Source organism: Lycium barbarum, chromosome 1, assembly GCF_019175385.1.
Source record: "Lycium barbarum isolate Lr01 chromosome 1, ASM1917538v2, whole genome shotgun sequence".
In the NCBI taxonomy this organism is placed as follows: Eukaryota; Viridiplantae; Streptophyta; class Magnoliopsida; order Solanales; family Solanaceae; genus Lycium; species Lycium barbarum.
Genome location: NC_083337.1, coordinates 165463587 through 165476622, shown reverse-complemented (window position 1 = coordinate 165476622; position 13036 = coordinate 165463587). Strand labels below are relative to the sequence as shown.

Here is a 13036-nt window from a genome sequence, read left to right as displayed (position 1 = left end):
TGCCGATAAACCTGGCATAAGGACCGACAATTCAAAATAGTACGAAAAAAGAAATAATGAAACGAATTATAAGCCATGGCAAAATATTATAAAAAGCATGATAAAGCACTAACAACCTCAAAAAAGGAACAGTGACAACCACAAATTAATAAGATAATCAAATACAAGAAGGAGTCTATAAATAACACTTTTATTCTTCTACTGTCCACTGTTGGCTGTTGCCCTTGTAAGAAAGATCGCCCGGACCATTCTAGAAGTTCAAAAAAGTTAGATAATGAAAAAAGAATTTTTAAGAAACGTGTAATATAGTTAGGAGGGAAAAAATGGAGAAGATAGATCATCAAAAATTAGAACCAAAGCCAAATCTGTTAGAAGCCAAAGCCAAATCATGGAGGAGAAAACAAATTTACCAATATCATGAGAAAACACACAAATAATGAGACAAACGAATAATTAGAACCTAGAAGGAGAAAAGACAAAATTTTCGAAGACCAGTTAGTAGCAATCCACTTCTCTTCCATCCTCTTACATGGTTACAAAGTTGGGTCAATACTTCTTATGCACCACGTTCACGAAACCAAGGAAACAAACTATAGAATAGCTCTTTAAAAATGAACAGTTCTAGGTAAAACGAAAAGTCATCAAAACGTTCGGTATATCCCTTTAATGCATTTATTAGATTAGTTTTAAGATAGTCTTATTTGCTGCTACCGTGCTACGTGGGCTGAGCAGTTACTACAATTGCTGGGCTAAATTGCAATAGCAACGTGGGTTTAAATTAATCAGTTTTAGTAGATTATTTTGTGTATTTTATATAGAGAGATGAAGGGAAAAATCTCAAAAAAAAGGAGAAAAAAGATAAATAGGAATGGTGTCCATAGAAAGGTATCACATCACTTTGTCTATGCCTAACTTTATATTATATATAGATTACGATTGCAAAAGAAGATGCACAAAGACAATGGGCTACAAGGAAAATTGTGTTACTGGAGGATGTGTTACTGGACTGGATCCGGATACACATATTCACAATCAAGCCAAAATTTGTGGAAGATGAGATGTCTTCCTAAAACTTATTCTTTAACTACTATTAAGATGCTTTTTAAATTGATTTAATCTAGACTTTTAAATTTTAAATATGACAAGTGTAACACATCTAAATATGCACTTGGGAAAATGAAAGAGAAGGTGTAAAGACACTAAGCATTTTCCTTAATTACGATTGCTAAAGAAGATACACAAAGAAAGAATGGGCTACTAGGAAAAAGGAAACTTGAAATTATAAAAGAAGCAACTCAACTCAAGCAGTACATGCAAAAGTAAATAAAATCAAAGGAGAAATAAGAAACAGTAGGGATATAAAAGACACCCTTTTTATCTACAATTTTGCAACAACTCATTTAATTTTCCATTCAACTTGAGTCCTTTATTCACGTGGAAAAATGAGAAGTTTTAGGTATTGCTCCTGAAGGAACCAAGAGGTTTGATGGCACCTGCTCGGAGGATGTACTGGTGGTAGACTGCTGCGGCAAAGGCTCCGATGAATGGACCGACCCAGAAGATCCAGTGTTCATCCCATGCCTTGTCCTGGTTGTAGATCACGGCTGCTCCAAAACTCCTTGCAGGATTAACACCGGTTCCGGTGATGGGGATGGTGGCTAGGTGGACCATGAACACTGCGAATCCAATGGGAAGTGGAGCCAAGACCTTCACATCACATAAACAAAGCTAAAATCAACTTACCATCCTTGCTTGAGTTTTACTTATATTCACTGGCAGTAAATAAATGTTTACACTATCAGATTATCTATCGTATAACTAAAGGGCTACTAGGACTACATCGTTATCAAGGTGCCCTAATAAACATGGTAGGTTGGTGGACAAACCCCAAGGGCAAAGCCGGGGGCGGGGGCAGCCAAAAATGGTAGTTGCCAATGTTGTAACCTCAATTTTTTTTACATCTTTTCTTAAATCTAACAAGTAGAGTTTGTTAGATATTTAAAGAAGTCTAAAAGCTTAAATGATCAAAACTACTCATGAATATATTAATTAGACATACCCGAAATACAAGGGGACCATAATGTAGACAACTACTTATAATGTTTGTTTCTAGCATAGGGGCTGAAGTAGGTTTATCGCCGAAAAATCAGACCGTATAAGTGTATATATATGGTCAACTTCTTTTAGGTATATCTAGTAGACGATGAACTTCCTTGATGAAAATCCAGCCCTCGCCACTGCTTGCACTAATTCAAAAAGCCTCATATTTTTATTTCTTGCTTCGGTGACAAAGTTTAAGCATATGCTAGTTTAGTCTGTTTTGATGGAATACTTACGGGGACATGAGAGTCTCTGGCGCTTCTTTTGGGGTCAGTGGCAGAAAAGACAACGTAGACAAAACAAAGGTACCAATAATTTCAGCACCTAATCCAACACACTTGTTGTGTCCTGGTGCCATTTCATTAGCACCACCACCATATCTGTCGTAGTATGCCGTTTGGAAACCCTTCACCAAACCCACACCACAAGTTGCGCCCAAACACAGGGCTACTATGTACAACACTGCCCTGATCAATGACACTTTCCTTGCCAAGAACAGCCCAAATGTTACTGCCGGGTTAATGTGTCCTCTTGTATTATTCACATATCAGTACTTTAAACAAGTATGCAAAGGAAACAATGGGATAATATGTTGTAAAAACTATTGGAGTACGATCACAGAAAATTCCTTCTACCTTTAACGGCACCATCCTTAAAGATAATTCACTCGGTGTAAGTGTATTCCTCAAAAATCAGCAAGCTTGATCAATGGCGTACGTAATATTTTGTGCAAAATGTGTCGATTTTTAGTCACAGTTTTTTAATCTAACCATCTAATATCCCTTGCCAACTATATAACAATATAGATACGCATCGCTCAAGACCCATTTAAACAAAAAGGATGCTCTGCAAAGAATTTCTCTATTTTCAAGCACGAGACCCCTGATTAAAGATAGAAAAATGGCATCCATCTCACCACATGCATTCATAGTGTCACAATTCTGTTAATAAGAGAATTTGGGTTTGATTGAGGTTTTATTTCTTCTTCCAAATTGATACACTTTGTATCATTTTCACATAACGTTAGCCACAGATATCTATAATTCCAATATGTAAAATTACGGTTTTGAGTCATGATTTCTAATGAAGATGTTTTTGGAACCAGAATTACACAACTAAAATTACTATTGATAATCTATGCTACTTCGTGTTTTGATGATTTGACAAACCTACTTGAGGAACTAGTTATGTCGTTAGAGGGACCAGGTACTCGATCAGGTCCCCTAGGCGTCGTATAGTCAACTCTACAGCTGCAAAACTGCTGACACTGTAGCAGTGCAGCATATGCAGCGGTACAGCAGCAGAGTTGCTGCAGGTTGACCAATGGCCCAATGTTTATGACTTGTCCCTCTCACCTTGCCTCTCGTCTTATATACACAACATATCCTAAGGGAAATATTATTCTTGCAATATCCCAAAATTGTTCAGATCTTGAGTGCAAGTCTCTACCTATCAAGGTGTGTTCAAGACAAAGCTCCAACTAATCCAAAGACCTGTTCCCTACAACTGAAGATGTGTTAAGTCCTAGAAGTGTTAAGTTTTTTGTTCCTTTGTTCTATAACTTGTAAACCTACTCTTCTCAAAAGGAAGCCGTGTGTAGGTAGCTTGAATTCTCAAAAGTTGTTTGTAGGCTGTTTACCTACTTAAGCTCTTGAGTGGTATACTTTTCTAGAGGTAGTCAAGGTGTATTAGTCAGTTTGGCTTGAGGTAGTCATACTCTGTTGAGTGCTTGGTTAGGGGTAGTTAAGAGTTGTAGCTTACAATGAAGGTATTGTAAGGGTGAGGAATTAAGAGGTTAATTCCTAGGTTATAATAGGTTGTAATCTGAAAGTTGCTCAGTGTAGTGGAGTTTGAAATCCTACGAGATAGGTCGTGGTTTTTAATCCCTTGAGTAAGGAGTTTTTCACGTAAATAATCTGTGTCATTTACTTTCTGCACTGCATAAGAAAACTGATGGATAACCAGGTCCCTTCATACATTGTTTGGTGTACGTACAGCGTTTAACAACTATTAAAAAAACTGAAATTAGTAACGGACTAGTTTGTAGCTAAACGGCAAAATCCGTCAGCAAGGGAATATGAAAACATTCTGTCAGCTAGCAATTTAGCAACTGATTAGCGACGAAGTTATTAGCTAACTCCAGCTTTTCTTTAGTGAATATTGTAGCTAACGACTTTGTAGATATAGTAAGAATGAATGACTCACCAGAGATACCAGCAGTGCAGTAAACAAGAACAAAGATCATTCCACCAAAGGCCCAAGCAATACCAACTATGCCAACACCGCCACATACATCACCATTAGCATCAACGTCCGACTGGTGTTTGTAACCAATGACAGTAAGTACAGTTACGCAAAGTAAGAGCAATGTGGCAATAAACTCAGCAATAGCAGCTCTATACAAAGACCATTGTTTCAGCTCATCAAAATCAATCAAGGGAGCTGGTGGTGGATCGGTGTAGTCCTTGCCTGAAACTTCTGTTGCTGCTTCTACGTCTTTAGCCATTGCTAATTGTTCAAAACACAGTTTTTTTTTTCCTGTTAAAACAGAGAAAGAAGAAATAGAGGGGATGTTCTGGTTTTGTGTGTGATGAGAAGTGAGAGGTGAAGGGGCAGGTATTTATGGGAGCAAAGGACTGAAGGGGATTAGAGCTATGACAAGATGATAATGCATGATTAATTGTAAAGTTCAAAATGTTTAAACATTTTTAGCCGCCCAATACATATAATTGTGGAATTGGTCCCACGGCCACGGTTGTCTTACAACGGCTCTTCTAGTATCTGCTTTCTTCTTCTACTGTAAGCTCTTGGATTTTTGTTATCTTTGATTACTAATGAGAAGTTTTTTTATATGATCATCTGGTAATCTTGAGTAACAACCGATAGCTATTTCAAAATCTCATGTAATTGAAGACTTGAACGCGAAATGATTGGAAAAAAGGTGGATGTGGATGGTGGTGTGGCAACTGGCAAAGGCATGTTATGTGTCACGGGCCGACTCCTCCTAAGCGGCAGCGGCACAAAAATAGCCCGTGCGGCGCTCGTAGTCCCACCTGACTACAAGCCAGCCTTTCCTTATCCCAGGTTTTCTTGGCACGACCCCATGCCTATGGTGAAGCTTGCCTCAGAGGCTTAGCTTTCCTTGTGCCGCCCGTTTGATGTCAAGGCTTCAGCCTTGTCGTGCTATCATACCCTTGTGGCACATTTCATAGGCTGGGACTCGTCTATGCGCACCCCTTGGGTTGGCTACGGACATGCACGTCCCTCGCCTGGCACTGAGCGTCGCTGCTGCGCGCACAGTCCTATCCTCAAGCTTGACACTTGCCTTGTGTCGTGCCCGAGTAGGGCAACTTCCAATCCTTGGCCTTTGTCATGTGTGGTCCTCTTTCATGTGCCTATGGTTGTCCCATGGCATTGGCGAATATAGCCCTCGCAACTTACTTCCATCCCTCGTGGTGCAGCGTCACCCCACGACTGCACGTCTAGGCCAACGGACCCTTGCTTGCAAAGCTGAACCCAAGCCAAGCTCACAAGTCAATACACGAGGCTCTTGAGTGGTGCCTCGAGTATTCAATCGGCACGGAGGTCTTTAACATCCATAAAGATAGCCCGCGGGGCATAATCAGTTCCTACGTCAAGCCTCCGGCACATGTTGTGCGCCCAACGCGGCCCGCAGGCACGACGTCGTCCATAGAGTCCCCTAACTCGTATGGATACCTAGGACACTCCTATGAGATGCCTAGGCAGGCCCTTGAGGTCCTCCCTCAAGGTTGCTCACTTGGTGCGACTGGCCGACAGCACGCACGGGGGAGGCTGGCTGAGCTGTGACACCTCTGCCCCCCTTATATATGCTTTAAAAAGAAAAACCCAAGTTTTAGCACTGGACATCATTTTGCCAGAGAATCACAATGGGCCTTTCTCACTCTTCCGAACTCCAAATGAGGCGCCGTCTGTTCCTAACTCTTTCTCTTGACTTCCTTCACTCCTCTAGATGCTTATTGACTCTCGCCCGTCGGAGCCCCTTTTCCATGCACGTCGCCCACGCACGGCTGACACTGCCTGCGCGGCCGACCCTGCCTGCGCGCACGGCTGACACTGCCTGCGCGGCCGACCCTGCCTGCGCGCACGGCCGACACTGCCTGCGCGCGGCTGACACTGCCTGCGCGCGGCTGACACTCATCTGCGCCCGTCTCCTGCACGACTGAAACTCGCTTGGCCCTCCTGGGCGCGCAGGGGTTATGGGCGCCAAGGCACAACGAAGGCAGCCCGTAACATTCTCCCCCACTCAAGCTCGTCATCGTCCTCGATAACATAGACACGTCCACACCAACCCGGAGTTTGCCCCCTCGGGGTCTCACATCTCCTTCCCTAGTCCTTTGGGTCTAAAACCCATCTCATCTCCTCTTAAAAATGGAGTCGTGCCCCATGCACTTCTCCTCCCTAGTTTCTCCCAAGCGTGCCTCTGCGCCTCGCTTGGAAAGTGCCTCCGCACTTGCACCCTCTGGTGGCTAACTTTGTGGTGACCGTCTGTCATCCACACCATGTTCCTCACGGCCTTCATCAGATCAGGAACCTTTGTCTCCCATCTTGGTAATTCTTACATAGCACCCATTGGTGCGACTTCCACAGTTCCTTCTTACCGTTTTCTTCGGAAGACAATCGTCCTTCAATTTTCACATGGCCCAACGCCTCTTCATAGGCGAATACTCCCCCACTAAAAGTGGAAGACACTTTTCCTTGTTTGTCAAGGTAGGCATCCCTCGATGTAGCAACCTTTGCCAACCATTTCCTCATGGTCCTTTGTCCGTTTTCCTCCGCAAGATCCCGCTATGCCAACTGCATAAACAAATCAAGGCTCGACCCCATAAATCGAAGTTAACTTGCCCACACACTGACACTAGCGGCTTTTCAAATCCAATCTTGTCCCCTTTTACGTCTAACACGGCCCCTGCATGACCCACGCTCCACAGTGGTGTCTTTGGCACTTACATACTTTGCACCCTCTTGGCACTCGTCAAGTTCTTGGGACGTACTCGTGGTGAGTACTTCATTTCCTCCAAGTGGTAGCTTCGCCCATTATGAACAACATCTTTGTTCTTAAACTGTCACTCCCTTAACAGATTCCTTACGATCCCAGTGTACCTCAGCACTTGGTTCCATCTCTGTGGTTCCCCGGTCGTTTGGTGTACCCCAGTACTCTCTGCTCTGGAAAGACTACATTCTCAAACTTGGAACCCCATCCAATTCGAAGCTTAGCTAACCCCACTTTACCTCGGCCTCCCCACATTCGTGATTCAGCCCATTTCCTCCTCGGTTAAATCTTGTATCTCCCCACTCTGGTGGTTCGACACATTTCCACGCATCTGCCTCCCCACGCTAAGTGGTTTGGCTCGCCTTCAGCATCGCCGCCCTGCCCTGGCAGTTTGGCCCCATTCCATCTTTTCCTCCCTACAAAGTGGTCCATCATCCTTCAAGGATCTCCCCGCTTCACGCGGTTCGACTCCGTCCTCTTCCTGCTCCACGCAATTCCACATTCTAACCAACAATGCCTCTCCGTCTAGCGGTTCAGCTTGGTTTTTGTCTATGCGTCCCTACCTCTGTAGTGGCTCCCTTCTGATTTTTCCTCCCCATTAAAATGGTTTGGCCTTCCATTTCACAAACATGGTGGCTGCCTCCACCTCATTGTGACATTCAATCATCCCGCAAGGAATCCTGCTCTCAGTCCATTCCTTACGTTGTCGCGGCTCACTGGCACGCCTCACTAAATCCTGCAAGCGAAGCTTGCTCCATGTTGTAGGCACCAAGCCCACTTGTCCGACATGGTTTTTGAGGGTCTCACCTTCCATTCATTGCAACCCTTAAGCTGGCTAGGCGTCCGTCATCTTCCCCATAACGTCCAACCCTCGAAGGACGCTTTCCAATGCCCTCAGGCAATACTCAAGTCTATCCATCCTGGAAAGACACTCAACTGATGCGTCCGTCGCATCCACTGTAGGATCTCCACGATCAATCCCCAAGTTTATAGTCCATGGCTCGTAGCTCTCCACAACATGGTTGCTCAATGTCACGACCCAACCCCGTAGGCCGTGACTAATGCCCGACATGGACACTCGTACATACATGCTAACCAAATTTCACTTGTGCCTACACATTATGAATCTCGTGCGTCCCAGATTATAAACATATCGTTTGAACCATTATTTATATCATAAAACATGGATCGAACATATTAACGTGGCGTAGGAGTAAACCGGGCACAAACCAAGCAAACATCACGGACCAAACACGACCCATGACCCACATACATGTCTACAGGCCTCTAATACAGACAACAGAATCATATGACGGGACAGGGCCCCGCCGTACCCAAAAAAAATAACCATAAACACGAAACCATATACAACAGAGAGTCATGTACCAAAAGTATGGGCTCCGGATCAAAGGAGCACTCCAAACAGCAGACTGTGTACCCTAGGCTGGCGGATCACCACAATGAGCGTCTGTACCTGCGGGCATGAAACGCAGCCCCCGAAGAAAGGGGGTCAGTACGGAATATGTACTCAGTATGTAAAGCATGGAATACAGAAATCAGAACTATAGACGAAACAAGCGGTAAAAGAATAAGTACATGGTTCAGAATATCAAAATCACTCACTTCCCAGACCCAGGTCATACAGATCATCACATATCACATAAACCGATATAACCTGTCAGTAGGGTTGCCAAACGTACAGAGTTTCCAGACGCAACTTGCCTACCTAGTTCATGTGTCAGACGGGGTGTATAACATACATAATACTCAGATGGCTTCATATATCAAAAGGAATACGGGACTTACCGAGTACTCAGATGATATAGTATGCCGGTTGGAATACAGGACGTACAGAGTATCAGAACTTACTTTCCAGACGCAGATCACACATAGTGCACATTATAGTCATATGCCATATCAGGACGCCGTAGCGTATCGGATCAAACGCTGCAACCTGTGAATCATATGATGTTTACGAGGAGTGTGCCACCTCGAGCTCAGCCCAGTACAATGGTCACACCACACATAAACGTATCGTATCAGGCGGCGTATAGCCGGAGTATATCATATCAGATCATATCATATCATATCAGAACACGCGCCTACAAGGGGTATGCCACCTCGAGCTCGGCCCAGTACAGTGGTCATCCCATGCAGGAACTGCCCGTTTTTCCCGCTCGAGCTCTGCCCAGTACACGGGTCACGGATCAGTCTCGGGAGCTCGAGCTCTGCCCAGTACACTCCCAAAGCGTCTGCCTGGTATCAGATTATGCAGCGCAGATACTGTCCACTTTAGGGATCGAGCTCAGCCCAGACCACCCCTCACGGTTTTATTTCAGAACACAGTAGGCAACATAGGGGAACAGCGCACGATGACATATCCTGGCCCGGCCCAGTGAGTAGACATGCCAAGGCTCGCACAAGCAGAGTAGTGAGAAACCAGTTGCACATAGAAACCAAGACTCGACAGACAAGCGTCTTTACCGATACCTGGAGGCTTGGAACAAATTTCAGGTCAACCCAACGTAGTATGAGAAAGTTACGGGCGTTTGAAGTACAGAACGCTTTATAAGCGTTTCAGAAGCCTTTTTCGGAGAATCAGAGTTATAGTCATACCAGGCACCTTCAGATGTCCTTACGAATCAGATCAAATAGAGTTTTTGGAACCATATGTACATACAGAAAGATCATGAACGTTTTTGGTACCGGAACCTCTTCGGACACTTCTAAACAATCCGATGTCGTATACGAAAGTTGGAGACGCTAAAGCTTACAGAGAACATTCATATTGGATACTCACATCAGAGTACTTGTATCAGAATACTCATAGTATAATAATTGTAATAGAACACTTATTTCAGAAGGCTCATCTCATAATACTTTATCCGGATACTTATATCAAAATACTTACATCAGATTACTTATATCAAAATATTTATATCGGAATACTTATATCAAAATACTTCTAGTGGAGTACTTGTATCGGAACACCTATGCCCGGCTACTCATGTCAACAAAAGGGTATACGGTCGAATTGTCATAATACGCGCGATCAATAACCGGCCCGGGGACCGGTGAACGATATCATAATAATAGGCACGAGCGGAGTCATGAGCAAACAATGCAATGTGTATGTTAAAATTTTCTTTGAAACTTGATAAAATCATAAGTCAAATCCTTAGTCAAAGTAGTCGAATAATTAATTAGTACGGAGTTCATTCCACAAAAGAGCTCCCGAAATGGTATTTACGGTCCAAAATATAGTCTAGCATATTGTGGCAGTCAAAACATTATTTGGTAATAGACAATTTCATAAACAACGATCCCTTATCAAGTTTTGCAAAAAGAGAGCCTAATAGAGCAAACGAAGGCATCTCGGGGTTAGTGGGCCCACCTCGGGTCAAGTCGAGGTGGCGAACATAAATCACGGACATTTGGGGTCTACGGGATCATACATGAAGATTTCAAAGTGATTCGGCTACATTTGCATAAATTTCGGACGTTTGGTTACTTTCCAACTAAAATAAGATCTTTAAGGCTCAATTCGATTGAATGAATAGTATGCATTTTCTAATTCGGATTTCGAGGAACAGAATTGCTCCCGGGACTCCGATATCGACCTAGTATACCTAAGACATGCCAAAAGAAGGAGTGGGTAGCCTTACATACCTTATAAGCGTCTTACGCTCGCCCAAAACTCAAATCCCGTTTCGCTCAGAATCTGCAATTGGTCAAAGTTACCAATTAGGGATTTCAAGACTTAAGAATTCACTTAACTTCATTTTTGTCTACCGAAATTTTGGCAGCATTTCCCCTATATATACAACACCCCCGAGACTTAGCTCGGCTCAATATACATTAACCACAACAGCCCACAACACCACAAGCATCATAAGTCGCAACAAAATAAATCTAACGTCAATATTCTTCATTGCTACCTAAGGCGACAACTTTCGTTCGAACTTCACAATACTAAACTAACATCCACATTATTGTATTCATTTACCCATTCAAGGTTATTCGAACACATTCCAATAATATTCCAAGCGATTTATATGAATTTAGGCAATCCGCCACTTTCCATATTCTATCCGAAACTTCTACGAATGCAGCAAAACTTCCCAAATCACATTGTCTTCCTTACAAATTCATTACGACAACATTAGTTCCCATTCTAACATCTTACTTTCACACTTACACAAAAATCATATAAAATTCATATAATTTCTCATAATCACATACAAGCAAATTCAATGCCAATTCAAATCATTAAACCTTCATTTGCATTGTAAAGATCACAACAACACAACTAACATGTTAAACAAAATAAATCCATCATTATTTCATCATAACATAACCCACGGCCAACATGGCAATTTTTCCACTTCATCCAATTTTCATTCAACTCTCATTTCCAATGCAAATTCCACAATTATCACAACTAGAATACAACTTAAAATTCAACTGATTCCACTTACACATTGATACACACACACGGCCAAACTCTATATTCCATACCCACTTTGCAAACTTCAATTTTTTTTTTTTTAGAGTGTTCTTGAATTTTCTTGATCATGAAATCCTTTATATTAATTTGTCACATGACTTAGTCACATGACAATTAATAACATGGGTTTGGGCTAGCATTATGGACCATGGCCGGCCACCTTGTGGCTTTGGGCCTCAATTTTTCCTCAAATTTTTGTGAGCCCAAATTGTTAGAATTCTCATTTTAAAATTCCCGAAACTAATTTCCAAAATTCCAATTTTGCCCTTGGCCTTCCCCGATGTCTCCGCGTCAACACTTTTCATAAACAACAACATATATGTCAAATGAAATCTAAAGGGGGCCTTATTCTTTACAAGTCACAATTATTCCAAATTTTCCGGATACGCGAAAACACGGGATATAACACTCAACCTGGCAAACATGTCCTTTTTCCTGACCACCCGACTCATCGGCATGTCCCTCTCCTCAACGGGAGCCCAGACTGTTTGAAAGAAAAATTATATTTCCTATTTTCCCCTCTTCAAAATGGCCAACAACTCTGACTTGTTGCATCACACGACCAGAAATTTTGAACAGACAAGTTTTTGATGCAAGTGAACCCTCTGGAACGCTCGCTACCTTCGCTTGACATTCTAGCCAAGTCCATGCCTTGCTCAGCAAAGCTGCTAGCCCACTGCTAACAGAGTTTCTAACTAACTGATGGATCATCACAATAAAGAACATTTGAGTTTCAGTTATCCGTTTGTCCCGTCTTGCAATAAAATCCCAACAGTATCGCACACCGGTGCACTAAGATGACCATCCTCTGATGGCGCAAAAGCCAACCAAACATGCCTCAATGGAATCCCTCTGAAAACAGCATCCACTGCATGGATGACATCCCCTGAAGATACTTCAATCAAACTAGGATGCCCCAAAATCAACTCCCAAAACACAGACGATGGCGGAAACAACGGCTGTGAAATGGCCTGATCCTGAAAGTCGTAGTTCATGGCTGACAAAGCAAATTCTAGCCATAATACGCGCAACCAATCCCTTGTAACCAGTAGTATCGGGTTCACCCATTCGACTGGCATGAAGAATATCATTCCTGCTTTGATGTGATCTCTGCACTGACATCCAACCAATGCTCTTAAAAAAAAAATTAGCTCATGGGAGCTGTGAACGTAACCGTGGCTTCACTCGTCTTTCTGACCCTGGCCAGATCAACCTTCACCAATGGCTTCATTTCAAACCGCACTGAATTCCACTATTGCTAATATCAATCACACGTGATATCAACTCAGCATCACAATGCTCACCCTTCGCTCTGATACCAACTGTCACGGGCCGACTCCTCCTAAGCGGCAGCGGCACAAAAATAGCCCGTGCGGCGCTCGTAGTCCCACCTGACT

General features: G+C 43.0%; 1 pseudogene; it reads right to left on the bottom strand.

The window, feature by feature from the left end:
- Positions 1-1197: 1197 nt before the first annotated feature.
- LOC132605052 (aquaporin PIP2-4-like) lies at positions 1198-4736 on the bottom strand (annotated as a pseudogene).
- Positions 4737-13036: the final 8300 nt, after the last annotated feature.